Source organism: Heptranchias perlo, unplaced genomic scaffold, assembly GCF_035084215.1.
Source record: "Heptranchias perlo isolate sHepPer1 unplaced genomic scaffold, sHepPer1.hap1 HAP1_SCAFFOLD_420, whole genome shotgun sequence".
NCBI lineage: Eukaryota > Metazoa > Chordata > Chondrichthyes > Hexanchiformes > Hexanchidae > Heptranchias > Heptranchias perlo.
In genome coordinates, this window is record NW_027139432.1 from 26,454 (window position 1) to 53,760 (window position 27,307).

Here is a 27,307-nt window from a genome sequence, read left to right on the forward strand (position 1 = left end):
TGTATCACTGGTTTTCATTTGTGGATATTCAAAATGATCATTAGCAGAGATATTAAACCATTTCTTGAGTTACAAGAGATAATTTTCTTTCCACAGGCGAATCCTTGAATGATCCAGAATGAATGTGATGTTTCCTCCACCCGAGGCACAAGGAGGAGTGCAGCCAGCTCCTTCTCACACACAGGAGGTACATTATCACCCACAGAGCACAGAGACACAGACAGGTCATCAGTTCCACAGTCTCAGACAGCAGAAGTCGTCAGTCCCACACTGATCCCAAGTTCCAGAGACACACTTTCAATCCAACATTCAAACAGAGCGGGTGAGGCAGATTCTGTTCCATTTGCCCCGAACTCTGTCCCGCTGACAGGTAGATACAAAAATCCCAGTCCAAAATCACACTCTCAGATTGAAAGGCACTGTGTCAATCTCACAATAGGGCAACATAGCTACGAATTAAATACCAGAGAGAAATCACACATGGTACCCGATTGAAAGGGACAGAATGAATCCCAATAATGTACCTGAGATTCCAATTGAATACTATCCCAGAACTCTCACACACATGACTTTAATACATGAAATATCCATTCGAAAAGTGAACCATTTGCTACAAATTGCATACAAATCCAAACCTCACGTACAGTATCGATTGAGAAATACTGAAAGACAGTAAATCTGAGAAGCAAATTGGATTCCAGTTCAGAATGCACTCGTAGAATGAAATTTAAAGATAGAGTATCAATTCTATTAGTGCAGACTGAGATACACATTATATACCAGTCCAAAAATCTCATACAATATTCGGCTGAAAGTTACAGTATTAATTCCATTTCTACAGACTGAGCTACACATTACATACCAATTAAAAAATTTCACCATATCAGTTTGAAAGATACATTATCATCCACAATAGTACTCAGGGATACAGATTTAATAGCAGTCCAAAAAGCACACAAATTATCTGATTAAAATCTACAACATCCAATCCTAAAGTGTATCCATATTTACCAATTAAATAATGAGAAAAACTATTAAACATTAAAATATAAAAGTTACAATATTGAATGCCATCATGTAATCTGAGAGAATAATTACATACAAATACAGATTGAATCTCACACTCAGATACAGTACCAGAGACACAGATACAGAATGAATCCAACACTCGCAGATGCAGAGTGAATCCCAAACTTACATACAGTACTAGAGACTGTCAGATACAGAGTGAATCCCACACTCATGTATAATAACACAAATGACAGATACAGAATGAATCCCACACTCACACACAGTACCAGAGACTGACAGATACAGAATGAATCCCACACTCACACACAGTACCAGAGACTGACAGATACAGAATGAATCCCACACTCACACACAGTACTAGAGACTGAGAGATACAGAATGAATCCCACACTCACACACAGTACCAGAGACTGACAGATACAGAATGAATCCCACACTCACACACAGTACCAGAGACTGACAGATACAGAATGAATCCCACACTCACACACAGTACTAGAGACTGACAGATACAGAATGAATCCCACACTCACACACTGTAACAGGGACTGACAGATACAGAATGAATCCCACACTCACACACTGTAACAGGGACTGACAGATACAGAATGAATCCCACACTCACACACTGTACCAGAGAGATACAAAATGAATGTCACTGATGCCTCTCGTAGTGCAGACTGAGCTACACATTATACACAAGTCCAAAAAACTGATACAGATTCAGACTGAAATATACAATATTCCATTCATGCAGACTGACCCACACATCATATACAATTCAAAAATATCACCATATCAGTTTGGAAGATACATTAATTCAAATTGTGTCCCCATCAATACAGATTTAATAGTCGTTCAAAAAGTGCACACATTCTCTGATTATAACCAATGGCATTCCATTTTAAAATGTATCATTATCTACCAATTAAACACTGGGAAAATTATTTGTACATTAAGGTATTAAAGATACAGTTTTGAACGCCATACTGTAAACGGATATACAAATTACATAAAGATAAAGAATGAATCTCACACTCGCATACAGTACCAGAGACTGACAGATACAGAATCAATCCCACACTTACACACTGTAGCACAGACTGACAGATAATGAATTTATATCACTCACATACAGCAGCAGAGATTGAGAGATATGGCGTAAATGTCTCACTCACATACAGCACCAGAGACTGACAGGAACAAAATGAATCCCACACTCACACACAGTACCAGAGACCGTGAGATACAGAATGAATCCCACACTCACACACAGTACCAGAGACCGTGAGATACAGAATGAATCCCACACTCACACACAGTACCAGAGACTGACAGATACAGAATGAATCCCACACTCACACACAGTACCAGAGACTGACAGATACAGAATGAATCCCACACTCACACACAGTACCAGAGACTGACAGATACAGAATCAATCCCACACTCACACACTGTAGCACAGACTGACAGATAATTAATTTATATCACTCACAAACAGAAGCAGAGATTGAGAGATATGGAGTAAATGTCTCACTCACATACAGCACCAGAGACTGACAGGAACAAAATGAATCCCACACTCACACACAGTACCAGAGACCGTGAGATACAGAATGAATCCCACACTCACACACAGTACCAGAGACCGTGAGATACAGAATGAATCCCACACTCACACACAGTACCAGAGACTGACAGATACAGAATGAATCCCACACTCACACACAGTACCAGAGACTGACAGATACAGAATGAATCCCACACTCACACACAGTACCAGAGACTGACAGATACAGAATGAATCCCACACTCACACACAGTACCAGAGACTGAGAGATACAGAATGAATCCCACACTCACACACTGTACCAGAGAGATACAAAATAAATGTCACAGTCACCTCTAGTAGTGCAGACTGAGCTACACATTATATACAAGTCCAAAAAACTGATACAGATTCAGACTGAAATATACAATATTCCATTCATGCAGACTGACCCACACATCATATACAATTCAAAAATATCACCATATCAGTTTGGAAGATACATTAATTCAAATTGTGTTCCCATCAATACAGATTTAATAGTCGTTCAAAAAGTGCACACATTCTCTGATTATAACCAATAGCATTACATTTTAAAATGTATCATTACCAATTAAACACTGGGAAAATTATTTGTACATTAAGGTATTAAAGATACAGTTTTGAACGCCATAATGTAAACAGATATACAAATTACATAAAGATAAAGAATGAATCCCACACTCACACACAGTACCAGAGACTGACAGATACAGAATGAATCCCACTAAACTATCAGGGAATAAGCACACACCAGGGATCAGGGCCTTTACCCAGTAAACCATCAGGGAATCAGCACAGACCAGGGATCAGGGCCTTTACCCAGTAAACCATCAGGGAATCAGCACAGACCAGGGATCAGGGCCTTTACCCAGTAAACCATCAGGGAATCAGCACAGACCAGGGATCAGGGCCTTTACCCAGTAAACTATCAGGGAATCAGCACAGACCAGGGATCAGGGCCTTTACCCAGTAAACCATCAGAGAATCAGCACAGACCAGGGATCAGGGCCTTTACCCAGTAAACTATCAGAGAATCAGCACAGACCAGGGATCAGGGCCTTTACCCAGTAAACTATCAGAGAATCAGCACAGACCAGGGATCAGGGCCTTTACCCAGTAAACTATCAGAGAATCAGCACAGACCAGGGATCAGGGCCTTTACCCAGTAAACTATCAGAGAATCAGCACAGACCAGGGATCAGGGCCTTTACCCAGTAAACTATCAGGGAATCAGCACAGACCAGGGATCAGGGCCTTTACCCAGTAAACTATCAGAGAGTCAGCACAGACCAGGGATCAGGGCCTTTCACCTGTCGGAGAGAACATTGTATCACAGATCGCTTGTGATAAACCTACACATTCTGATTTACAGCCGTGCATAACAGACGTTTGTAGCTGCGATGGCCGAGTGGTTAAGGCGTTGGACTCGAAATCCACTGGGGTTTTCCTGCGTACGTTCGAATCCTCCTCGCAGCGCGACTTCTTAAGGTTATGTTTACTGCTCAAATAACGATGAACTGGAGTTGACGAACCGCATTCCCTCTCTCAGAGAGACTCTCCAGCGCGGCTCATGCTTTTAATTCGGAGCCCAATGGTCTCTTGCAAAATTGCAAGACACGTGAAGGAATCTCTCCCAAGCTCCATCTTTAATTCTGCCCGTTCGCAGAACTTGACATTGATCCTATTTCTTCCTATACTTCGATCCCACCTTGTCTCTGTCTCTGACTCTCTGTGTTTTTCCCTGATGGACTTCTCAGGCTTCGTTGAACGGCCACGGATGATCGAACCTGGAACACCGGCAGTGAAGGGGAAAGATGGAAAGACTGAGACGGGGGGAGAAGCAAAGGTGCAACCCAGCTGATGAATTCGTAACTAATGTCCACACATTTATGTCTCTTCACCCTCACAGTGAAAAATCAGCAATTTGAGTCCAGTCCACTTATGGTAGAGTGGATAATATGCGGATGTTGAGACAGACACCAATCGAACCGTTGCCGTGGTGATGAAAGCTCCGAATCCTAAACACTGGACCACAAGGAAACGCTGAAAATTCTGTGAACAAGCAGACCAACGCGGCCTTTCCCACTTGCCCCTTTGTAATTCAGGTCATTTTCGTGTCAGACAAGCTGCTCGCACAAAATGGCATTTTCTGTTCGAACTACTATCGGGACAGAAGGTGATGTTCAGGCAATGACAGCACCAAGTGCAAGTAGGCATGGACATGGAATGGAAAGTGAGGTAAAATACTCCCACAAGCTGCTGATGGACATGTTTCCATTTCCAAAATTCACACACCGAATCAATGCAGCTCCTGGGAAAACTCCAAGGCAACGCAGGTCTATCGGGCATCGTTTGAAGCAACTGGCAGTTTAAAGTGTCATCTCCTGCTGCTCCTGTGGGGAGTGAGGGAGAGACACTGTCGGTATCTGCGTACAGTTTGATTTTGTACAGAACTGTACAGAGAAGGAGCAAATATAGCAGGGCTGTGAGATATTCTATATTATTCATATTTGACCAGAGGAATATCCGCAGTCAGAAGCTGAAAAGAAGGGAGGGATAAGAGGCCTGAGAATAAACACAGAGCTGAATGAATCACTGAAGAGTGAAAGAAAAATAAATGTCATCAGTTCCACTTTATCTCGTGCTCAATCCTGGGAGCTCCCCGATGGACTGCTGGTTAAAATTCAGTGCTCCCATCACCGCGTGGTTCCATTCCCAGTCAGAGAATTAACTTTAACAAGAGTTATGAACTTAATAAATAATTACATGAAGCTAATTAAACCCTGTTCGTAGTTGAATGACTGTTTTAATCACCATTAATCAACCAATAACGTTCTGTTTCAGACTGAAGGAGATGCTGACGTGGTTACCGAGAGACAGTCAAAACTTTAATAAGATTTTTGTGCTTTGCATGTGATGAAATTTCATCATTTTACAGACTGCATCTTAAGAGTGGGATTAAAAGCTCAGTGCAGCCGTTGTTAAATTTAACATTAACAGGCAATTGTCGCCGTTTATCACAGGAACGCTCGAACCGGTTCTCCGATGAAGATGAAAGTAACGCAACGAGGAACATCTGATACGACACGAAAGGCATCGGGCTATGATAAAAATCCCCACCGTTTTGCTTTTCCAAAATAAAGGGTGTGACATTTATTCTCTGAAAATAGAAACAGTCTGGTCTCACTCACTACAGTAATCTCTATGTCACAGCGAACCAGCTCTCCTACTGCGAGTGTGACCTCCCTTCGGGCCTTTCGGGGGCTTGTCTCAAGATGAATTGTGATTTCCGTGAAGCCAATGTTCCATTCCTTTATATGATTCATGTGCCTGATTTCCGACTGGAGGGTAAATGGTGAAATATCAGCCCTGCTCAGCCGGCAATGATCATGGTACATTTTCTTGCAGACAAAACACACATTGAAACCCTGGAACTTTGAGGCGATGAATCCTGAAGAAAAATAAAATAAGGACTCGATCCATCAAACTTTCACGCCAACTGATTGCGCCACTGAGACAGATGGAAAAATCATCCGCTAAATCAGTAATTCACTGAGCTGAACCTTGAGGCTGCAGTGACCAATATAACAGCTGTCCACTGTCAGTTTACATTTACAAAATCAATAGTTGAAACTTGCAGGAGTGAAAATCCTACGAGCCGGTCTTCACTCTTAAAACAGCAACTGTGAAGTGAAGAGAAACGTGCCGGAGAAATACTCGATTTCAGCGCGGTGACACTGGGCCAGAGTAAAGCTCAGTTAATATGATCGCCGAGTGGTCCACTTTGGCCCTAAGCAAGATAAATCAGAGTATTTTCAAAATGGTGAGAAGCCAGGAACTGTGGGTGAGCAGAGATACTTTGGGAAATCAGGAAGAGTTGGCAGACAGGTGCAAAAAATAATTAAAATGGCTAATGGAATGTCGGCCTTTCTCTCAAGGGAACTGGAATTCAAAAGGGTGGAAGTTATGTTAGAATTCTATAAACTCTGCTAAGGCCACATTTAGAGTACGGCATTCAGTCCTGGGCACCAGACCTCAGGAAGGATATATTGGCCTTGCAGGAGGTGCAGCGCAGAAAGACCAGAATGATACCGGGGCTAAAATGGTTACATTATGAGGGCAAGTTGCGTGGACAGGGTTTGTATTTCCTCGTGTATAGAGGATTAAGTGGTGATGTAATTCAGGTGTTGAAGGTGATTCAATGATCCAATGGTGGGTGTGTGAGTTGGTGCTGAATCGGTCCCCTTCAGTGAAGAGAGGGTCAGCGGGCGCCTGACAGACACGGCTCGGAACGGGACTCGCTTCTCTCCGGCGGCAGCGGCTGGTTTAGAGAGATCTCCCTGTCTGCTGCTGTTACTCCGCCTCCCGCACTCTGGGAGAACCGCGGAGCTCGGTCCTCACTTTTCTCTTATGGATCCGGCTCCATCCGTTTACTGTTGACGGGAGTGCGTCTGATACCAAGTCAGTCAGAAGCGGGTGCAAATCACAACATAGGCACAGGCCCAAGGACCGGGGACTGGTTTGATATTGGGTCCTTTTTAAGGGACCGGCTGTAGAATGTTTGTATAATAATAATGATCAGAATTAACTTTGATACAATGAAGTTTTCTTCAGTTATTTCCCATTTCCACCCTCACCAGTTTTATACAGTTACAGGTAACAATGTTTGAGGGATGTGATGTCCAGTGTTGGTGGAATCAGTGTAATTTAACTTGATACATTGAAGAATCTCTTGTCTATCCCAGGCTCTTACCTTAGGTTTAGACCCTCACCTAGTTTAAAATTGGTCACTCACTGATATAAATAAACCAGTAACAACCCCGAAACCTCAGCGGGGACATTTGTTCCGATACTTCGTGACGGTCCCAATTTCCACGGAAATTCTCAATCAGCAAATCCCAGAGGCTGTTTCGGGTTTGACAAACTGTGAGATTGTTTTAAAAGCCGGAAAGAGGGAAAAACTGGTGGTTGATATGAAGTGTTATACATTATCTCTTTCTGTTTCAGATTTACAATTTCTCTTTGTGTGTTACTGACAGGAGAGGCTATAACGGAGCCCAGTGACTGGGTAACGAGCTGCACTGAGTCATTGGCCTGTGTTACAGACCGGCTCGTTGGACCTGCTCATTTCGTGAACTCGCTGGTGTCTCAGCACGTGTGATGACTGAGTGAATCCCTTCCCACACACGGAGCAGGTGAACAGTCTCTCAACCAATGGGCATGCGATGATGTGACAGCAGTTCATTTCTGCTTTTAAAGCTCTTCTCACAGTCACTGCATTAAAAGGTCACTCAATAGTGTGAACAAGTTAATGTTTCAGAAGGTGGGATGATCGAGTGAATCTCTTCCCACACACAGAGCAGGTGAAAAGTCTCTCCCCAGTGTGAGTGCGTCGATGTCTCAGCAGTTCGTTTCTGATTTTAAATCTCTTCCCACAGTCAGAACATTTAAAGGTCTCTCAGTGTGAACTCGGTGGTGTTTCAGCAGGGAGGATGACCAAGCGAATCCCTTCCCACACACTGAGCAGGTGAACGTCCTCTCCCCAGTGTGAGTGCGTTGGTGTGTCAGCAGATTAAATTTGCTTTTATACCTCTTCTCACAGTCAGAACATTTAAAGATCTCTCATCAGAGTGAACTCGCTGGTGTGTCTGGAGGCTGGATGACCGAGTGTATCCGTTCCCACACACGGAGCAGGTGAACGGCCTCTCCCCTGTGTGAACTCGCTGGTGTGTCAGGAGGACGGACGACTGAGTGAATCCCTTCCCACACACGGAGCAGGTGAACGGGCTCTCCCCAGTGTGAACTCGCTGGTGTGTCAGCAGGGTGGATGACTGAGTGAATCCCTTCCCACACACGGAGCAGGAGAACGGCCTCTCCCCAGTGTGGGTACATTGGTGTGTCAGCAGATTCCTTTTGCATTTAAACCTTTTCTCACAGTCAGAACATTTAAAAGGCCTCTCCCCAGTGTGAACTCGCTGGTGTGTCTGGAGGCTGGATGAAATAGTGAATCCCTTCCCACACACGGAGCAGGTCAATGGCCTCTCCCCAGTGTGAGTGCGTTGGTGTATCAGCAGATTAATTTTGCTTTTAAACCTCATCTCACAGTCAGAACATTTAAAAGGTCTCTCATCAGAGTGAACTCGCTGGTGTGTCAGCAGGGTGGATGACTGAGCGAATCCCTTCCCACACACGGAGCAGGTGAACGGCCTCTCCCCAGTGTGACTGTGTCGATGAGTTTCCAGCTCTGAAGGGTAATTGAATCCCTTCCCACAGTTCCCACATTTCCACGGTTTCTGCATGGTCCGGGTGTCCTTGTGTCTCTCCAGGTTGGACGATCAGTTGAAACCTCGTCCACACACAGAACACGTGTATGGTTTCTCCCCGCTGTGAACGGTGCGATGTTTTTTCAGGCTGTGTAACTGGTTAAAGCTCTTTCCACAGTCAGTGCACTGGAACACTCTCACTCGGGTGTGTGTGTCTCGGTGCTTTTCCACTCACACTGATGTTTGAAATCTTCTCCCACGGATAGAACAGACAAACATTTCTCCTTCAACATTCAAAGGCCGATGATATTCAGATCCTGATGAATCGAGTGACTCTGTCAGATCTTGACGTGATCTTTGGTTTGAGTTTCCCTCTGCACATCCTCCCCTGTAAAAGGAGTTTATAAAAGTTATCACTGTAATTACAGGATAGAAATTCAGATCAGATAGCTCTACTTTCTATGGAACATTATTTCCTCTCTCATTCCTCAAAGCTGTAAATCCCCGTCCCACACACTCTCCCTCCTCCCTGTGCTGAAATCCAAACCCATCGCATCATCTTTCAGTGGCCCGAAACCATGAGTGAAAGGATGAGAGAGTGAGTGAGTGTGAGAGAGTGAGTGAGTGTGAGAGAGTGAGTGAGTGTGAGAGAGTGTGAGAGAGTGTGAGAGAGTGAGTGAGTGTGAGAGCAGCAGTGGGCTCGGTGTGGAGAATGAATTGGGGCAGGTGGAGCATGTTTCAGTGGGGCAGCAATGATCATAATCTCATTAGGTTTAGAACAGTTATGGAAAAGGACAGGGGACAGTCAAATGTGAAAATTCTTAACTGGAGGAGGGCTAATTCCAGTGAGTTAAAAAGGGATCTTGTCCGTGTGAATTGGAATCAAAAATTGTCAGGCAGAACAGTAATTGAACAGTGGGAGGCCTTCAAGGAGGAGTGGGTTTGGGTACAGAGTAGACAGATTCCCACGAGGAGGAAACGAACAGCATCCAAAGCGAGAGCTCCCTGGATGACTGAAGATATCGAGATCACCATTTCTCCTTCATTGACAGACGCTCCCTGACCGATCCCCATTTCTCCTTCATTTACAGACGCTCCCTGACCGATCAACGTTTCTCCTTCATTTACAGATGCTCCCTGACCGATCACAATTTCTCCTTCATTTACAGTCGCTCCCTGACCGATCTCCATTTCTTCTTCATTTACAGACGCTCCCTGACCGATCCCCATTTCTTCTTCATTTACAGACGCTCCCTGACCGATCCCCATTTCCCCTTCATTTACAGACGCTCCCTGACCGATCCCCATTTCTCCTTCATTTACAGACGCTCCCTGACCGATCACCATTTCTCCTTCATTTACAGACGCTCCCTGACCGATCCCCATTTCCCCTTCATTTCCCGGCGGGTAGTGAGGGGGGGATAATGTTCACTGTTTTATATTCGGGTCTGGGGCCGCACTCGGGGTTTGTAAAGCCTGAGCCTGGGCCTGAGCCCGGACCCGGGCCCCGGGGTTTATTGAGCCTCTTGCTCCGATCCTCTGACCTGCACCGAACGCGCTCCTCCCGCAGCCTCGACTGGCCGCGCATGCTCAGGACACACTGACTGATAATAAGTCACTACTGCGCCTGCGCGCTGGGCTCCACTGATTCAGATAGGGCACAATCTGTACCGCGATGCATGCTGGGTGATGCAGCCGCCATTGATGATCGTAATATCTGGACGAGAAGCAAAGACATTGGAAGCAGGGAGAGCGCGTTTGGACCAAGGAAAATAAAATAAACTGAAACCCCAGCTCTTTGTGTCATTGAAACCGGCACAAACACACAGCGCAGACGCTCCACCACTTTGGTGAACTCCAGAAAATATTTTTTGGTAACTTTTATTCAATTCGTTTTTTTAAATGTTGCAACCGACGGGTTCAATTCAGGTTTATTTTCGAACTGCACCTCAGGATGTCAGTCTCACCACTAATCCCGCCCTGGTGATTAAGGAGAGTTCCGGACCAATAGGAGGAGCGCAAATTGACTGGAGGGGTGACAGGGTGAGTTGGTCCTCCAACGAATCGGAGTGTGTGAGGGGCGGGAGTTGTGGCATAGAATGGGCGGGTTTCAACCCAGATGTCCCTCATTGTCTGAAACATAATTTTTAAAACCTAATTGATCTTAAACTCCAGGAGACAACTCGACCTTTCTGTTGCGTCTTGAAACAGATCAAACTAGATGAGGTGGAGCAAACATTTCAACATTTGTTAGAAAAACACATTAATTAAGAACAGCCAACATGGATCATTTGAGATAACTCAAGTCCACTGATAAAGGGAATGCAGTCAACATTGATTGTGAAAGGGTGTTTGGTAAGATGCCGGACAGGAGGCTTGTTGATAAAATTAGTACTTACCGCATTAAAAGGAATGAGGCAGTGTGTATCGGAAGTTGTGTAAAGGGCAGAAAACAGAGAGTAGTGGTTAATGGATGTTCTCCAGACTGGAGGGATGTAAACAGTGGTGTCCCCCAGGGTCAGTGTTGGGACCATTGCTAACCTCAATATAGAGAATGATCTGAGCTTGGGTATGTGGGACACAAGGTGAAAATCTCCAGATGACGCCAAAATTGGCAGCGTGGGGAACTGTGAAGAGGAGTCAGTGACTTCATTGTGACCTCCACAGGTTCGTAAATGGACCAGGTGAAATTTAATGCAGAGAAATGTGACGTGATGCATTTTGAGAGGAAGAAAAATGAGATGAAATGTAAACTAAATGGTGAAAGTTTAAAAGTAGAGCAGCAGAGAGACTTAGGGATGGAAGGTTCTAAATAATGCATTGTCTTATTAATTAACAAGTCTGAGAGTCAGCAACTTTAATACCTCATGAAGAAATATATGAGCAAATTCTCTTTCCTCTCCCATACCAGAGTAAACATGCAAATCCCCCGTGTAGACGAGATCAGCCCTCTGGATGGAACCACGGACGCCCTGAGCTTGATCTCCGGTGTCTCCAGTCCCAACTGCCCCTTACTTCAGTATCCCCTCACTTTTATACCCTGTTGTGATCCATCTCTGTCACTGAAGCTGGAACTTCCCTAATCTGTGGTTTACAAGGACACATTGCTTGGTTCCCAGCAGTTACTTTTCTTCAGTAGTGTTCAGTAGTTCCCTGAACTACCCTGCTTAGTGTTAATTAGAATCATAGAATCAGAGAAAATTTAGGCACAGAAGGAGGCCATTCAGTCCATTGTGTCCGTGCCAGCCGAAAATGAACCACCCAGCCTAATCCCACTTTCCAGCACTTGGTCCATAGCCTTGTCGGTCACGGCTCTTCAGGTGTATATCCAGGTACCTTTTAAATGAGTTGAGGGTTTCTGCCTCTACCACCCTTTCAGGCAGTGAGTTCCAGACACCTACCAGCCTCTGGGTGAAAAATGTTTTCCTCAACTCCTCAATAATCCTTCTACCAAGCACTTTAAATCTATGCCCTGCCCCTTGTTTATTGACCTCTCTGCTGAGGGAAATCGGTCCTTCCTATCCAGCCTATCTCAGCCACACATAATTTTGTACACCTCAATTAAATCACTCCTCAGCTTCTTCTGTTTCAAAGAGAACAATCCCAGCCTATCCAATCTTTCCTCATAGCTAAAATTATCCAGTCCTGGCAACATCCTCGTAAATCTCCCCTGTACCCTCTCGAGTGCAATTACACCCTTCCTGTAATGTGGTGAACAGAACTGTACACAGTACTCAAGTTGTGGGCCTAACCATTGTTTTATACAGTTCCAGCATAACCTCCCTGCTCTTGTATTCTATGCCGTGTCTAATAAAGGAAAGTATTCCATATGCCTTGATAACCACCTTATCTAACTGTCCTGCTACCTTCAGGGATCTGTGGACATGCATTCCAAGGTCCCTCACTTCTTCTACACCTTTCAGTATCCTCCCATTTATTGTGTGCTCCCTTGCCTTATTTGCCGGCCCCAAATGCATTACCTCACACTTCTCCGGATTAAATTCCATTTACCATTTTTCTGCCCACCTGACCAGTCCATTGATATCTTCCTGCACTCTACAGCTTTCCTCCTCACTATCAACCATGCGGCCAATTTTGTATCATCTGCAAACTTCTTGATCAAGCCCCCTACATTTAAGTCCAAATCATTAATACACATCACAAAAAGCAAGGGACCGAGTACTGAGCTCTGCGGAACCCCACTGGAAACAGCCTTCCAGTCAAAAAAACACCCCTTGATCATTCCCCTTTCTTCCTGCCACTGAGCCAATTTTGGATCCAACCTGCGCCTGGTTATCAGGATCTCAGTTTGGAGATTCAAACACGCACAGCCCACCAAACAAACTAGTTATATTTTTCGCTATTCCCAATACTCTGGAATGCAGGCAGCTGGAGGCTGATCTTAAAATAGCTCCTGCCCCCCTCCCGGGGAGGAACGGCCAGTCCTGTTCCAGCTTCACGCTGGGCGAGTTTGGGAAACACACGGACATGGAGCAGTTGGGACTGGGATTATCAGGGGGTCACATCAGATGGACGAGTGGCGTCTTGTCGATATTGTGAGTGATGTTGGGACTGAGAACTTGTCCGTCAAAGCGGAGAGCGATTTGACGAGCGCGGCTCTGGTGACTCTCTCTCTCTCTCACCCTCCGCAAAGTGCTTAAACCCGCCCTTCGGGAATCTCGTTTCTTATTCCTGAATTTTGTCTCGGGCCAGTGCAGGGAAAGTTTTTATTAATGATCCAGCTTTCAGACTGATCGTGGTGTGAAAAGATGGGAAATACAGAATGTGAACTTGCGCTGGATTACAACGAGAAGTGTTTCATTTTGGACTCTGTATTAATTCAGTATTTTTTTTTGAAAATACACATTATTAAAATGAGCTTCTTTGTGTCTCACATTCCCCTTAAAGTTCTTTCATCCCCAGGGTCCTCACTCACCTCCTGTTAGTTCACAGTTGACTTCTGCTCAATGAGCCGGTGGTGGGAATTAAGAAATGATTTCAATTTGAATTAACTGTTAATTCAAAAAGCAGCCACTTTAATTTAAGAGCAGCGGAGGCTGTAAAGGTTCGACAGGAATAAACCAGGCCTGGACTCGCAAGGAACAGAGATTGTGCCTTGAAACAATAAACCGTTTTGTTTTTCCAAAATAATTTCTCAGAGACGCCGTTTCTTGTAGAAAGGGAAGAAAATTTGACCCTTTTGCCTTTCTCTCCCGACCTTTCCTGGGCCGTGAGGTCGAACAGCTTCTATCAGGTCACTGGTGCCAGGCCTGGGCACCAGTTAGACCTGCGTTGCCCACGCTGAGGAGGAGGCACTGTGCTTTCCCTGGCGGTTATAAGGCGTCCAAAATCAGAATACCAGGTTAATAGCACAGGGGATGGAGATGTCACCGGTGGACACAATGCCTGGACTTTCCGGCAACAGGGTGAGGGCGGGAATTCTGCCCATCGCCCCCTGACCGCACCATGGTCATCACCCAGTTTCCTGGGTCAGCGGCCATTAGTCACGGTGGGCCCCGGCAGGGGCTGGGTGAGCTGCCCGGGCTGTCCGAGCCCTGTCCCCACCTACCCGGCAGGGGCCGGGTGAGCTGCCCGGGCTGTCCGAGCCCTGTCCCCACCTACCCGGCAGGGGCTGGGTGAGCTGCCCGGGCTGTCCGAGCCCTGTCCCCACCTACCCGGCAGGGGCCGGGTGAGCTGCCCGGGCTGTCCGAGCCCTGTCCCACCTACCCGGCAGGGGCCGGGTGAGCTGCCCGGGCTGTCCGAGCCCTGTTCTGACACAACACACTCCCGACTCCAGCTTTCAATTGAAAATTAATTTTATTCTTGGAATGAGTTTGTAAAGATTCCCAAAGACTGGAATGGTTTAGACAGGGACAGGGAGAGGCCGCAGTCTCTGGCCACTCAAGCAGGGAGCAGGAGGAGGAGAGGCGAGTTTTCGAAGTTTGAGCCGCCCAAACGGTCCAAGTTTCACTCTGTCCCTGCCTCGAACCTCCGAGGGTCGAACTGCTCGGGCTCCGCACCTCCCCTGGGCCTGCAGTGGGCCCACGCCATGCGGTGTTGAAAGACACGGGGAGAGCTGCACTTGCTCGCTGCAGAGAACTTATTAAAAGCACGTAAAGCCCCTGGTCAAGATGGGCATCACACCGCAGGTCTGACTGGCAACCTTCACACGAGCAGCACATTTAAATCAGGGTGTTGGACAGACTGTGAACGGGCACTGATCAAACTGGAGTCTCCAATGTCAGATACAGGCCCCAAATTACCCACCCGGATTCATTGTCAAAACAGTCCAGAACCGTCACATCACATTCTCACAGAGTGTTTGATGCAGCCATTTAACTTGGTGCTGGTGGATCAACACAGAGGGGAAAAGTGAACCCCATTTTGCTCACTGAAACTATTCTGGACTGACTGTCACAAGGACACGGCCCTGCCTTAAATAACTAGTCGAGCAGCTGTGGCCTCACCCAGGGGGAGCAGGACCACCGGGGGCCCTCGGATGACGCGAGGTTTGATAGCGGGGATAATCGCGGCCCGCACAATGTTAGCCTAAGGTGGGGGTGCGAGGGGCCAGGCCTGGGGGGGGATTGAGGGGTAGGCCCGGGGATCGAGGGGCAGGCCCGGGGGGCGAGGGGCAGGCCCGGGGGGGGGAGTCGAGATGGGGGGGCGAGGGTTAGAGGGGAGCAAGGTTCGATCAGAGGACACGGATTTACTGTAATTTTGGAAAGAACCAGATGGGAGAGGAGGAGAATTCTCTCTTTACACAGCGAGTTGTTCTGATCTGGAATGCGCGGCCTGAAAGGGCGGTGGAGGCAGATTGAATAATAACTTTCAAAAGGGAACAGGAGAAATATTTGAAGGGGAGAAATCTGCAGGACCGCGGGGAAAGAGCAGGGGGGAGTGGGACTAATTGGAGAGTTCTTTCAAAGAGCCGGCACAGGCACGATGGGCCGAACGGCCTCCTCCTGTGCTGTACGATCCTACGAGGTTCAAGGTGCAGCGGGGTCAGGGTGGAGCGGCTGTCACCAGCTCTGCCTGATGACCATCAGGTGAAGTCCAACACAGTGAAGGAAATGCAGCCCCCAGTGCACTCTCCCTCCCTGCAGCATTCCTCCAGGAATCCACTCGACACTGTGCAGCATCACACCGGCAAATGAGTTGGAGAGGAACTTCTACAAACGTTAGATTTTTCCCAAAGAAGTTCGGACGTTTGTCTCTCTCTCTCTCTCCTGGGGAGCGACGGGGCCGGGTGGAATTAATCCCAGTACCTTCCGAAAACAATCAATCAATCATCGAAAGCTCAGGGCAGCGAACACTATTGGTCCCACCTCCTGATCCAGGGCATGTCTGAGGATACTGATTGTTTCCAGGACTCCCTCAGACTGGTCTGAAACACCGACCGGGGGCCAATTACTGACTGCAATGCTACGAATTAAAACACAACCTACAGTTTAAATGTTCAAAGCACCCCATTTAATATAAAGAGACATTATTGTAAATTAACCCCACCCACTGAACACTCTCCAGGCACAGATACACACACACGTGCCAGCGTTTTACACACACACACACACACACACATCGTCGTTACTCAATGAGCTTCTTGGCTTTGAAGAAGCGTCGCAGGTAGAAGACCTGCCAGGTGGCCAGGCCGACGAGGCAGCACATGGAGAAGATGCTGAAATACAGGACACGAGCACTGGTGGACTCTGCACGGAGAGAGAGAGAGAGAGAGAGGGGCTCATCAAACAGGTTGGAGGAGTGGATTCAATCTGCACTAAGATCACTTCACTGAAGGCAGCCCTCCCTCTTCCCTTCACCTTGCTGCCCCGAGCACCGTTTCCCTGCTCCTGGGTCACTGCTGCTCCGAGTCTGGCCTTTGGTTGATGCCTGGGGTCACTCCCTCCCCCGAACCCCCATCCTGGATCCACTCTCGCTAAACAGCTCAGGTGAGAGCAGGGACATGGCAGGCCTTTCATGGGAGCGTCACTCTGTCCACAACTGACACCCTGTCCCTTTCTAACAGGTCAATCCCACCACCTAGAATCTTACAGCACAGGAGGCCTCTCGGCCCATCGTGCCTGTGCTGGCTCTTTGAAAGAGCTGTCCCATTCGTCCCACTCCCCTGCCCTTTCCCCATAGCCCTGCAAATGTTTCCTTTCAGTGTTTATCCAATTCCCTTTTGAAAGTTATTATTAAATCTGCTTCCACCGCCCTTTCAGGCAGCGCATTCCAGATCATAACTCGCTGCGTAAAATAAAACCCTCATCGCCATCTGGTTCTTTTGCCAATTACCTTAAATCTGTGTCCTCTGGTAACCGACCCTTCTGCCACTGGAAATACTTTCTCTTTATTTAATCTATTAAAACCCTTCATAATTTTGAACACCTCTATTAAATCTCCCCGTAACCTTCTCTGCTCTAAAGAGAACAATCCCAGTTTCTCTACATAACTGAAGTCCCTCATCCCTGGTACCATTCTAGTAAATCTCCTCTGCACCCTCTCCAAGGCCTTGACATCCTTCCTAAAGTCTGGTGCCCAGAATTGGACACAATACTCCAGCTGAGGCCTAACCAGTGTTTTAGAAAGGTTCAGTATAACTTCCTTGCTTTCGTACTCGATGCCTCTATTAATAAAGCCCAGGATCCTGTATGCTTTTTTTAACAGCCTTCTCAATTTGTCACCTTCAAGGATTTGTGTCTGTGCACTCCCCAGGTCTCTCTGTTCCTGCATTCCCTTTAAAATTGTACCATTTAGTTTATATTGCCTCTCCTCATTCTTCCTACCAAAATGTATCACTTCCCACTTCTCTGCGTTAAATTTCATCAGCCATGTGTCTGCCCATTCCACCAGTCTGTGTCCTCCTGAAGTCTGTTACTATCCTCCACATTGTTTACTACATTTCCGAGTTTTGTGTCATCTGCAAAGTTTGAAATACCCTGAATACCCAAGTGCAAGTCATTAATATATATCAAAAAGAGCAGTGGTCCTAATACTGACCCCTGGGGAACACCACTGTATATTTCCCTCCAGTCTGAGAAACAACCGTTCACCACGACTCTCTGTCCCTTAGCCAATTTTGTAACCATGCAGCCACTGTCCCTTTAATCCCAGGGGCTTCAAATGATCCCTTCTGTCTCTGGACCCCGTTTATACCGTCCTTCCCCAAAAACTTATTCCACAACTCTGCCCTCTGGTGTAGAAAGGTCCCAGCCCTCTGACTCCAACTCCCTGGTTTAGATGAGTGGAGGCCTCCAGCCCATGGAGCACCCCATCTAACGGCCCATGAAAGGACTCTGTGTTTTCCCTCCGCTCCCCGACTGAGAGCCTCCCCTCCGGGTGTTCCATCCTGCCCACACTCGCCCCAGTTTGTACACACGATCCCTTATCCTGCAGTCAAACTTGGAATGAAAATATGCAGAATCTTATCTGCCTCTGCAAGGCCCCCTTGTCAGAAGATGGTGGGTTCGAGCCCCACTCCAGAGACTCGAGCACCTAATCCAGGCCGACACTCCCAGTGCAGTACTGAGGGAGTGCCGCACTGTCTGAGGTGCCGTCTTTTGGATGAGACGTTAAACTGAGTCCCTGCCTGCCCCTCTCAGGTGGGCGTAAAAGATCCCATGGCCACTCATGGGAGAAGAGCAGAATTCTCCCCTGGGTGTTCTGGCCAATATTTATCCCTCAACCAACGCCACTAAAACACAGATTATCTGGTCATTATCACAACGCTGTTTGTGGGATCTTGCTGTGCGCAAGTTGGCTGCCCGTTTCCTAAATTGCAACAGTGACTACACTTCAAAATAGTACATTACTGGCTATAAAGTGATCTGGGACGTCCCGAGGTCGTGGAAGGGGCGAAATAAATGTACGTTTTTTAAAAAACTAAGTCCCTTTGACACTGGGGATCAGTCCTGCAGTCCTTTTAACCCCTGGCCCCTGGTACCCAAGCCCTAGACCACCCCTCTTTACTCCGAGGGCTAGTGGAGGGCAGTTGGGGCAAGGGATGCTTTGCCACAAAGTGCCTGAAGCAGAGCCCACTGCATCTTTCACAGGACGACTGGATAACCGTATGAAGCTGAGGCTCGTGCTATGGGGGAGAGAAGGGGAGAGGGGCTTATGTCCCGGGAGGTGGAGGGAGCTAAAACCCACAAACTTCTGACTCGGAGGGGTGAGTGACGCTGACCGAGGAACGAGACAGGGTCCCCGAGACCGGGAGCAGTAAGTGGAGAAGGGGTGGGTGTTGCAGACTGAAGCCTGTGTGGGTGCTCCTACCATTGGTGTCCCTCATCAACAACAAGTGGCTTCAGCTTCTCCGCCTTGGCGATCTGGGCAGGGAGAGAGAGAGAGAGAGAGCCGGTCTGTAAGATCGGACAAAGATGTAGTAAATCCATTGTTGACTTGAGAGACCCACACTACAGAAAGGATATTGAAGCACTGGAGGCGAGGGGAGGGGTTGTAGAGAGGGGCGAGGTTCTTAACACTCCCAATCTTGTTTCTTGATATCACGTGGAGTGAATCAAATTGGCTGAAGACTGGCTTCTGTGATGGTGTGGATATCGGGAGGAGGCCGAGATGGATCATCCACTTGGCACTTCTGGCTGAAGATGGTTGCAAACGCTTCAGCCTTGTTTTTGCACTCACGAGCTGGACTCCGCCATCGTTGAGGATGGAGATGTTTATAGAGCCTCCTCCTTCCGTTAGTTGTTTAATTGTCCACCACCATTCACGACTGGATGTGGCAGGACTACAGAGCTTTGATCTGATCCGTTGGTTGTGGAATCGCTTAGCTCTGTCTATAGCATGTTGCTTCTGCTGTTTACCATGCATGTAGTCCTGTGTTGTAGCTTCACCAGGTTGGCACCTCATTTTTAGATACGTCTGGTGGTGCTCCTGGCCTGCTCTTCTACACTCCTCATTGAACCAGGGTTGATCCCCTGGCTTGTTGGTAATGGTAGAGTGAGGAAAATGTCGGGCCATGAGGTTACAGATTGTGCTGGAATACAATTCTGCTGCTGCTGATGGCCCACAGCGCCTCATGGATGCCCAGTTTTGAGCTGCGAGATCTGTTCTGAATCTATCCCATTTAGCACGGTGGTAGTGCCACACAACACGTTGGATGGTGTCCTCAGTGCGAAGACGGGACTTCGTCTCCACGAGGACTGTGCGGTGGTCACTCCGACCAATACTGTCATGGACAGATGCATCTGTGACAGGTAGATTGGTGAGGGCAAAGTCAAGTCGGTTTTTCCCTTGTGTTGGTTTGCTCATCACCTGCCGCAGGCCCAGTCTGGCAGCAATGTTGCGAACAGTCCTTTTATACTTGTTTTAACTGTCTGATTCACTTGTTTTATTCCTTATGCTATCTGCACTTGTGTATAGAACTCTTATTTGGGCAACAGACCTACTAGACCACATCTAGAATATACTGTGTGCAGTTTTGGTCTCCTTATTTAAAGAAGGAGGTGGTTCAGAGGAGCTTCACTCGACTGATTCCTGGGATGAGGGGGTTATCTTATGAGGAAAGGTTGGGCAAGTTGGGCCTGTACACACTGGAGTTTAGAAGAATGAGAGGTGATCTTATTGAAAATATAAGATCGTGAGGAGACTAGAAGGGGCAGAAGCTGAGAGGATGTTTCCCCTTGTGGGAGAGACTAGAACTCGGGGACCACAGTTTAAAAATAAATGGTCTCCCATTTAAGACGGAGATGAGGAAAAACTTTTTCTCTCAGAGGGTCGTGAGTCTATGGAACTCCCTTCCCCAGAGAGCGGTGGAGGCAGGGTCAGTGAATATTTTTAAGGCTGAGTTAGATAGATTCCTGATTAACATGGGAGTCAAAGGTTATAGCAGGTGGACAGGAAAGTAGGGTTGAGGTCACAATCAGATCAGCCGTGATCTTATCAAATGGCAGAGGGGCCGAATGGCCTACTCCTGCTCTTCATTCGTAGGTTCTGATGCTGTTTTTCTCACTTCTTAAAAATATCACACTTGTTTTTTATCACTGCTGTATTATTTTTTAATCAGTTATTTTATTATTTCCTGTATTTTTTTATGAACCTGAAGTATTTATATTACCTGTGACACTATTTGTGACCTGGACTTTGCTCTCATCCCTTTTTCTTATCAGTGAGCTATTTTCACTTTTATTATTATTTCTGCCCGAGCCCTCCCCGTACCCCAGGACCCCCCCCTCGGACTCACTCACCCGGGGGCAGGCGGCTCTCGAAGCAGATCTCGAACATGTCGTAGTCGTCAGTGGTGAAGGCGAATTTGCCCTTAGTCGCCTCCTCCTTCGAGTACAGGATGTGGCCGGAGGAGTCCGTCACCTGGGGGAGGGGAAACAGAGAGGTTACACCCTGGCTCCAGCCCGGAACTGTCCCCCACAGCTCCCTCCCCACACCACCCTCCCAATGGTGGAAAGGTACAAAAAGATCATTAAAAAGGATAATGGAACGTTGGCCTTTATCTCGAGGGCTGGAATACAAAGAGGTGGAAGTTATATTACAGCTGGACAGAGCTCTGGTCAGACCCCATCTGGAGACACTGCGTCCAGTTCTGGGCACCGTCCCCTCAGGAAGGATATATCGGCCTTGGAGGGGGTGCAGCGCAGATTCACCAGAATGATACCGGGGCTAAAAGGGTTAAATTACGAGGACAGGTTGCAGAGACGAGGCTTGTATTCCCTCGAGTGTAGAAGATTAAGGGGTGATCGAATCGAGGGGTTTAAGATGATTAAAGGATTTGATGGGGTCGATAGAGAGAAACTATTTCCTCTGGTGGGGGGAGTCCAGAACAAGGGGGAATAATCTTAAAATTAGAGCTCGGCCGTTCAGGGTGATGTCAGGAAGCATTTCCTCACACAAAGGGGAGTGGGAATCTGGAACTCTCTCCCCCGGAAAAGGGGGAGGCCGGGGGTCAATTGAAAATTTCAAAACTGAGATTGATGGATTTTTGTTGGGAGATGGCGCCGGCGGCCAGCAGCTGGTTCAGGGCGGCGAGGGGCAGGAGCAGGGCGGGGGGAGGAGGTGAGGGCCTGAGGCCGGGGACTGGGAGTCGGGGAGGGCCTGAGGCCGGGGACTGGGAGTCGGGGAGGGCCTGAGGCCGGGGACTGGGAGTCGGGGAGGGGCCTGAGGCCGGGGACTGGGAGTCGGGGAGGGCCTGAGGCCGGGGACTGGGAGTCGGGGAGGGGCCTGAGGCCGGGGACTGGGAGTCGGGCCTGAGGCCGCTCTCGGGTCGCTCGGTTCCTGCGCGGTTTCCAGGGGCAACGGATTCCGGGTCAAGGCCCAGCGACCGTTACTATGGGCGGCCTGGTATTATGGGATGGAGGGAGAGGCCTGTCCCCAACTTTAGTTCTTTCAATGTGGACGCCGGGCAGGGTGGGATGTGTCGGAGGTCCCCGGGGTGTTTGGGTCACGGGGGGAGGGGGGAGACAGGCTGAGGGTGGGGGGGACTCGGTTTGGGGTGAGGGAAGAGGGGGAGACAGGCTGAGGGTGGGGGGACTCGGTTTGGGGTGAGGGAAGAGGGGGAGACAGGCTGAGGGTGGGGGGGACTCGGTTTGGGGTGAGGGAAGAGGGGGAGACAGGCTGAGGGTGGGGGGACTCGGTTTGGGGTGAGGGAAGAGGGGGAGACAGGCTGAGGGTGGGGGGGACTCGGTTTGGGGTGAGGGAAGAGGGGGAGACAGGCTGAGGGTGGGGGGGACTCGGTTTGGGGTGAGGGAAGAGGGGGAGACAGGCTGAGGGTGGGGGAGACAGGCTGAGGGTGGGGGGGACTCGGTTTGGGGTGAGGGAAGAGGGGGAGACAGGCTGAGGGTGGGGGGACTCGGTTTGGGGTGAGGGAAGAGGGGGAGACAGGCTGAGGGTGGGGGGGACTCGGTTTGGGGTGAGGGAAGAGGGGGAGACAGGCTGAGGGTGGGGGGACTCGGTTTGGGGTGAGGGAAGAGGGGGAGACAGGCTGAGGGTGGGGGGGACTCGGTTTGGGGTGAGGGAAGAGGGGGAGACAGGCTGAGGGTGGAGGGGACTCGGTTTGGGGTGAGGGAAGAGGGGGAGACAGGCTGTGAGGGTTTCAAATCAGTAAAATAGGTCCTTGAAATGTGGCTCATTCCAGCAGACAGGTCTCCTGGTCAAACCAGTCCTGCCCTGGGCTGTCCCTGGATTAACATGAGAATGGACAGGTCCCTGAGGGAGACACATTGAGATTCAGTCTAATATCTCAAAGGCTGAAGCAGGGAGCTCCCCGGGGGGAGGGGATGGCCGTGAGTCTCGTCCCAAACCCTCCCCAGGGGCGGGGACAATCTCTCAGTCTGCCGGGGTCCTCCAGCCTGTCCTGAGTGTATTTCTCTCTCTGCCTCTCTCCCAACTTTTCTCTTTGGATTCTCTGGTTTGTAATCGGGATTTGTGTTTCAGTGTTGGGGCTGAGGGATTGTCGGTGTAACTGGGAGAGGGAATGGGAGGGAGGGAGCTCTGGGCTCTTGCTGTGCCTTTTTAATCCCATGCTTTTGTATTTTAATCAATTCCCTCTCTCTCTCCTCAGGAAACTTTTCGATGAAATGCTGCAAGGAGATGATCCAGAAAGAGACATTTTGTGAGAAGGAGGAGGAGGAGGAATCCTGGGCCAAGAATCGTTCTCTCCGCTGGGGACTGACTGACTGAGACCTTCACCGCAGCCTGGACCCGATGGGGGCCACGTGAGTAATGTCTGGGTTACTCTGGGGGATCACTGGGACATTCTGGGGACACTGGAGGATCACTGGGACATTCTGGGGACACTGGGGGATCACTGGGACATTCTGGGGACACTGGGGGATCACTGGGACATTCTGGGGACACTGGAGGATCACTGGGACATTCTGGGGACACTGGGGGATCACTGGGACATTCTGGGGACACTGGACGATCACTGGGACATTGTACAGGAGCTGACACTGAGACACACACTGACCGTCTGACAGTGCAGCGCTCCCTCAGTACCGAGTGTCTGACAGAATATCACCATCTGTTCGATCCCAAATTCCTCCCTTCGTTCATTGCAAGTGCAACTTTTCAGAAATAACACAAAGTGGATCAAACTATTATTCAGAGGCTGACAATGTGACATATCTCGGGTCTTAATTGAAATTAAAAGCACTTTCAGGGAGCGTCCTGCAGCACGCAGAGGGCCCAAATGTGAAAACAGCCTCCAAATGTTTTCTGAGTTTGAAGTTTAATTTTTGAAAAGGTCACTGACAACTCAGAAAGAAATCGTGTTAATTCCGAAGCCATTTTGGGCCCCCATGTGAAATTGTATTGTAATGGAACCACACAGACACATGGGGAAGCTCGGGAGCAAACTGATTGGAATTTGAGATTTTAATCCCATATTCATTTGTGGCACAGCTCAGCTCAATTCAAACCCAATGTCTGGACAAGGGACACGTGTCTCCTGACTGTACAGTCTGTGTGTGTGTGTGTGTGTGTGTGTGTGTCTCAGTCTCACTGGTCCCATAACATAACTTTAAAGCAGTAAAATTAACCCGAACCTGCTCCAAAGACAAAACAGATCCAGATCTTGAAGGTGTGATGATTTCCTCCTTCTCTCTGCTCTGTTGGTGGGAGGCTCATTTCCAGTCCCAGGTATTTGTCTATTCCCCATGTCTGATGGGTTGGTTCCTGTGAACAGTTTGTCAGAGAGTGTTTCACTGCTTCAGGGTGTTTCCAGAGAGAGAGAAGCAGCTCCCATCCTGGTCTGAAAGACCCAGTCAATGAGAGATTTATAAAACAATCCAGCCCAGTGGAGTTAAACCTAGTCCCCCATTAATCCAAACACACCATATTGTGAGCAAAATTCAACATTTCACAGGGCCAGTGAGTCCCAGACACGGATTGTACCCACCTCCCTAAACTAAACTCAACTCCTTCCTGTAAAAAGTGTCTGTCAAAACACAGCCCGTTTAGGGACTGAACCCCTCAAATAAACGTTACAGTCAACATTGCAATCTCTCAGTGAATCGTTCCCTTTTACCCACTGTGTGCTGTACATGTACAGGAGCTGACACTGAGACACACACGGGCCGTACAGTACCAGACAGGAGTGAATCGTTCCCTTTTACCCACTCTGTGCTGTACATGTACAGGAGCTGACACTGAGACACACACGGGCCGTACAGTACCAGACAGGAGTGAATTGTTCCCTTTTACCCACTCTGTGCTGTACACGTACAGTACAGTTGTGGTGGTGGTTGTTGTAGTGGCCCAAACGCAAAGGCCGCCGCTCTGGCATCGCTCTGGGATCCCCGGCTGCACCCTGGCCTCACTCTGGGCTGACTGGGTGCACTCTGGGACCCCGGCATCACTCTGGGGTCACTGGGACATTCTGGGGTCACTGCGGGATCACTGGGGACACTCTGTCGGCCTCTTGCCGCCATGTGACAAGATGGCGGCGGCGGCCATTTTTCCAAGATGGCGGCCGCGCCTGCCGCCATGTTTTCCAAGATGGCGGCCGTGCTTGCTGCCATTTTTTCCAAGATGGTGGCCATGCCGGCCGCCATTTTGTCCAAGACGGACTCCGAGCTTGCCTCCATTTTGTCCAAGCTGGCTTCATTTATTATATAAATAATTGAAAAGTTTAAAATGTAATATAAATAACTCAATAGTTTAATTCATTAAATAAATAATGAATTGCTTATTTTATTATATCAATAATTAAATTGTTTTCAAGTGTTTAATTTATTATATGAATACTTCAAATGTTTCATTTATTATAAAGAGAATTCAATAGTTTAAATTATTCGATTGATTAATTTATTATATAAAAAATTCAATAGCTAAATTTATTATATAAATCATTCAATTGTTTAATATATTATAAATAATTCAAGTGTTTAATTTTTTATGTAAATTATTGAATTGTTTAATTTATTATATGAATAATTAAATTGATTAATATATTTGTTAAATAATTCAGTAGTTTAATTATATAATGATTCAAGTGTATAATTTAATATATAAATAGCTCTGTTGTTTAATTTATTGTATAAATAATTCAATTTGTGAATTTATTATACAAATAAACAAGTGTTTAATTTATTAATGAAGCATTCAAGTGTATAATTTATTACATAAATAGTCATTTGTTTAATTTATTATTTAAATAATTCAACTGTTTCATTAATTATCTAAATAATTCAATAGTTTAATTGATTATATAAATAATTAAAAGGTTGTATTTATTAAATAAATAATTCAACTGTTTCATTTATTAAATAAATAATTCAATAGTTTAAGTCATTCTATAAATAATCAATTGTTTAATTTCTTACATAACGACTTCAGTTGTTAAAATAAACTATTGAATTATTTTCATAATAAATTAAGCATCTAAATAATTCAATTGATGAAATTATTATACAAATAAACAATTGTTTAATTTATTATATAAATAATTCATGTTTAATTCATTATATAAATAATTCAAGTGTTTCATTTATTATATAAAAAATCAATTGTTTAATTTATTATATAAATAACCAATTGTTTGGTTTATTATATAAATAATCCAAGTGTTAAAATTATTATATAAAGAGGTCAAGTGTTTAAATTATATAATTAATTCAAAGGTTTAACTTATCATAGAAAGATTCAAGTGTTTATTTAATCATATTAATAATCCATTATTTAATTTATTGCATGAAGAATTTCAAAATGTTATTTATTATATAAATAATCAATTGTTTAATTCATTATATTCATAATGAATTGTTTAATTGATGATATAAATAATTCAAAGGTTTAATTCATTGCACATAATAAATTGTTTAATTTATTATATAATGAAGTCTCGTGTTTAATTTATTAGACAAATCATTCAAGTGTTTAATTTATGATATAAATAATTCAACTAAATATTGAATTCTTTATATAATAAATTAAACGAAGGAAAATTTATACAATGAATTAAACTATTGAATTATTTCTACGATAAATTAAACACTTGAATCCTTTATATAATAAATAAACACTAATTGTTTATGTGATAAATTAAACAATTGATTATTTAATGAATTGAACTATTCAATTATTTATGAAATGAATTGAACGATTGAATTATTTATATTATAAATTAAACACTTGAATTATATGCTTCCAATGTCTTTGTTTTTCGGCCTGGTATTAAGATCACCAATGGCGGCTGCATCACCTAGCATGCATCGCGGTGCAGATTGTGCCCTATCTGAATCAGTGGAGCCCAGTGCGCAGGCGCAGTAGTGCCTCATTATCGGTCAGTGTGTCCTGAGCATGCGCGGCCAGTCGAGGCTGCGGGAGGAGCGCGTTCGGTGCAGGTCAGAGGATCGGAGCAAGAGGCTCAATAAACCCCGGGGCCCGGGTCCGGGCTCAGGCCCAGGCTCAGGCTTTACAAACCCCGAGTGCGGCCCCAGACCCGAATATA

The 27,307-nt window shown here is 46.7% G+C and overlaps 1 protein-coding gene and 1 non-coding gene across 7 annotated transcripts in view; both read left to right on the plus strand.

Annotated features, from left to right (window-relative positions):
* Positions 1-27,307, plus strand: part of LOC137312324 (zinc finger protein 271-like) — a 175,951-nt gene that overhangs the window by 25,008 nt on the left and 123,636 nt on the right. For 2 of the 6 annotated variants that reach the window (XR_010960699.1, XR_010960698.1), the window contains exons 1-2: positions 21,960-22,197; positions 23,417-23,570. The gene's annotated coding sequence lies outside the window, so the exon portion shown is untranslated. Of the gene's footprint in view, positions 1-21,843; positions 21,913-21,959; positions 22,198-22,917; positions 23,264-23,416; positions 23,571-27,307 lie in introns of those variants that run through there. The other 4 variants (XR_010960696.1, XR_010960694.1, XR_010960697.1 and 1 more) reach the window with 4 other exon arrangements.
* On the plus strand, positions 4,021-4,102 carry trnas-cga (transfer RNA serine (anticodon CGA)). The gene has a single exon. It is a non-coding gene; the product is annotated as a tRNA-Ser (tRNA).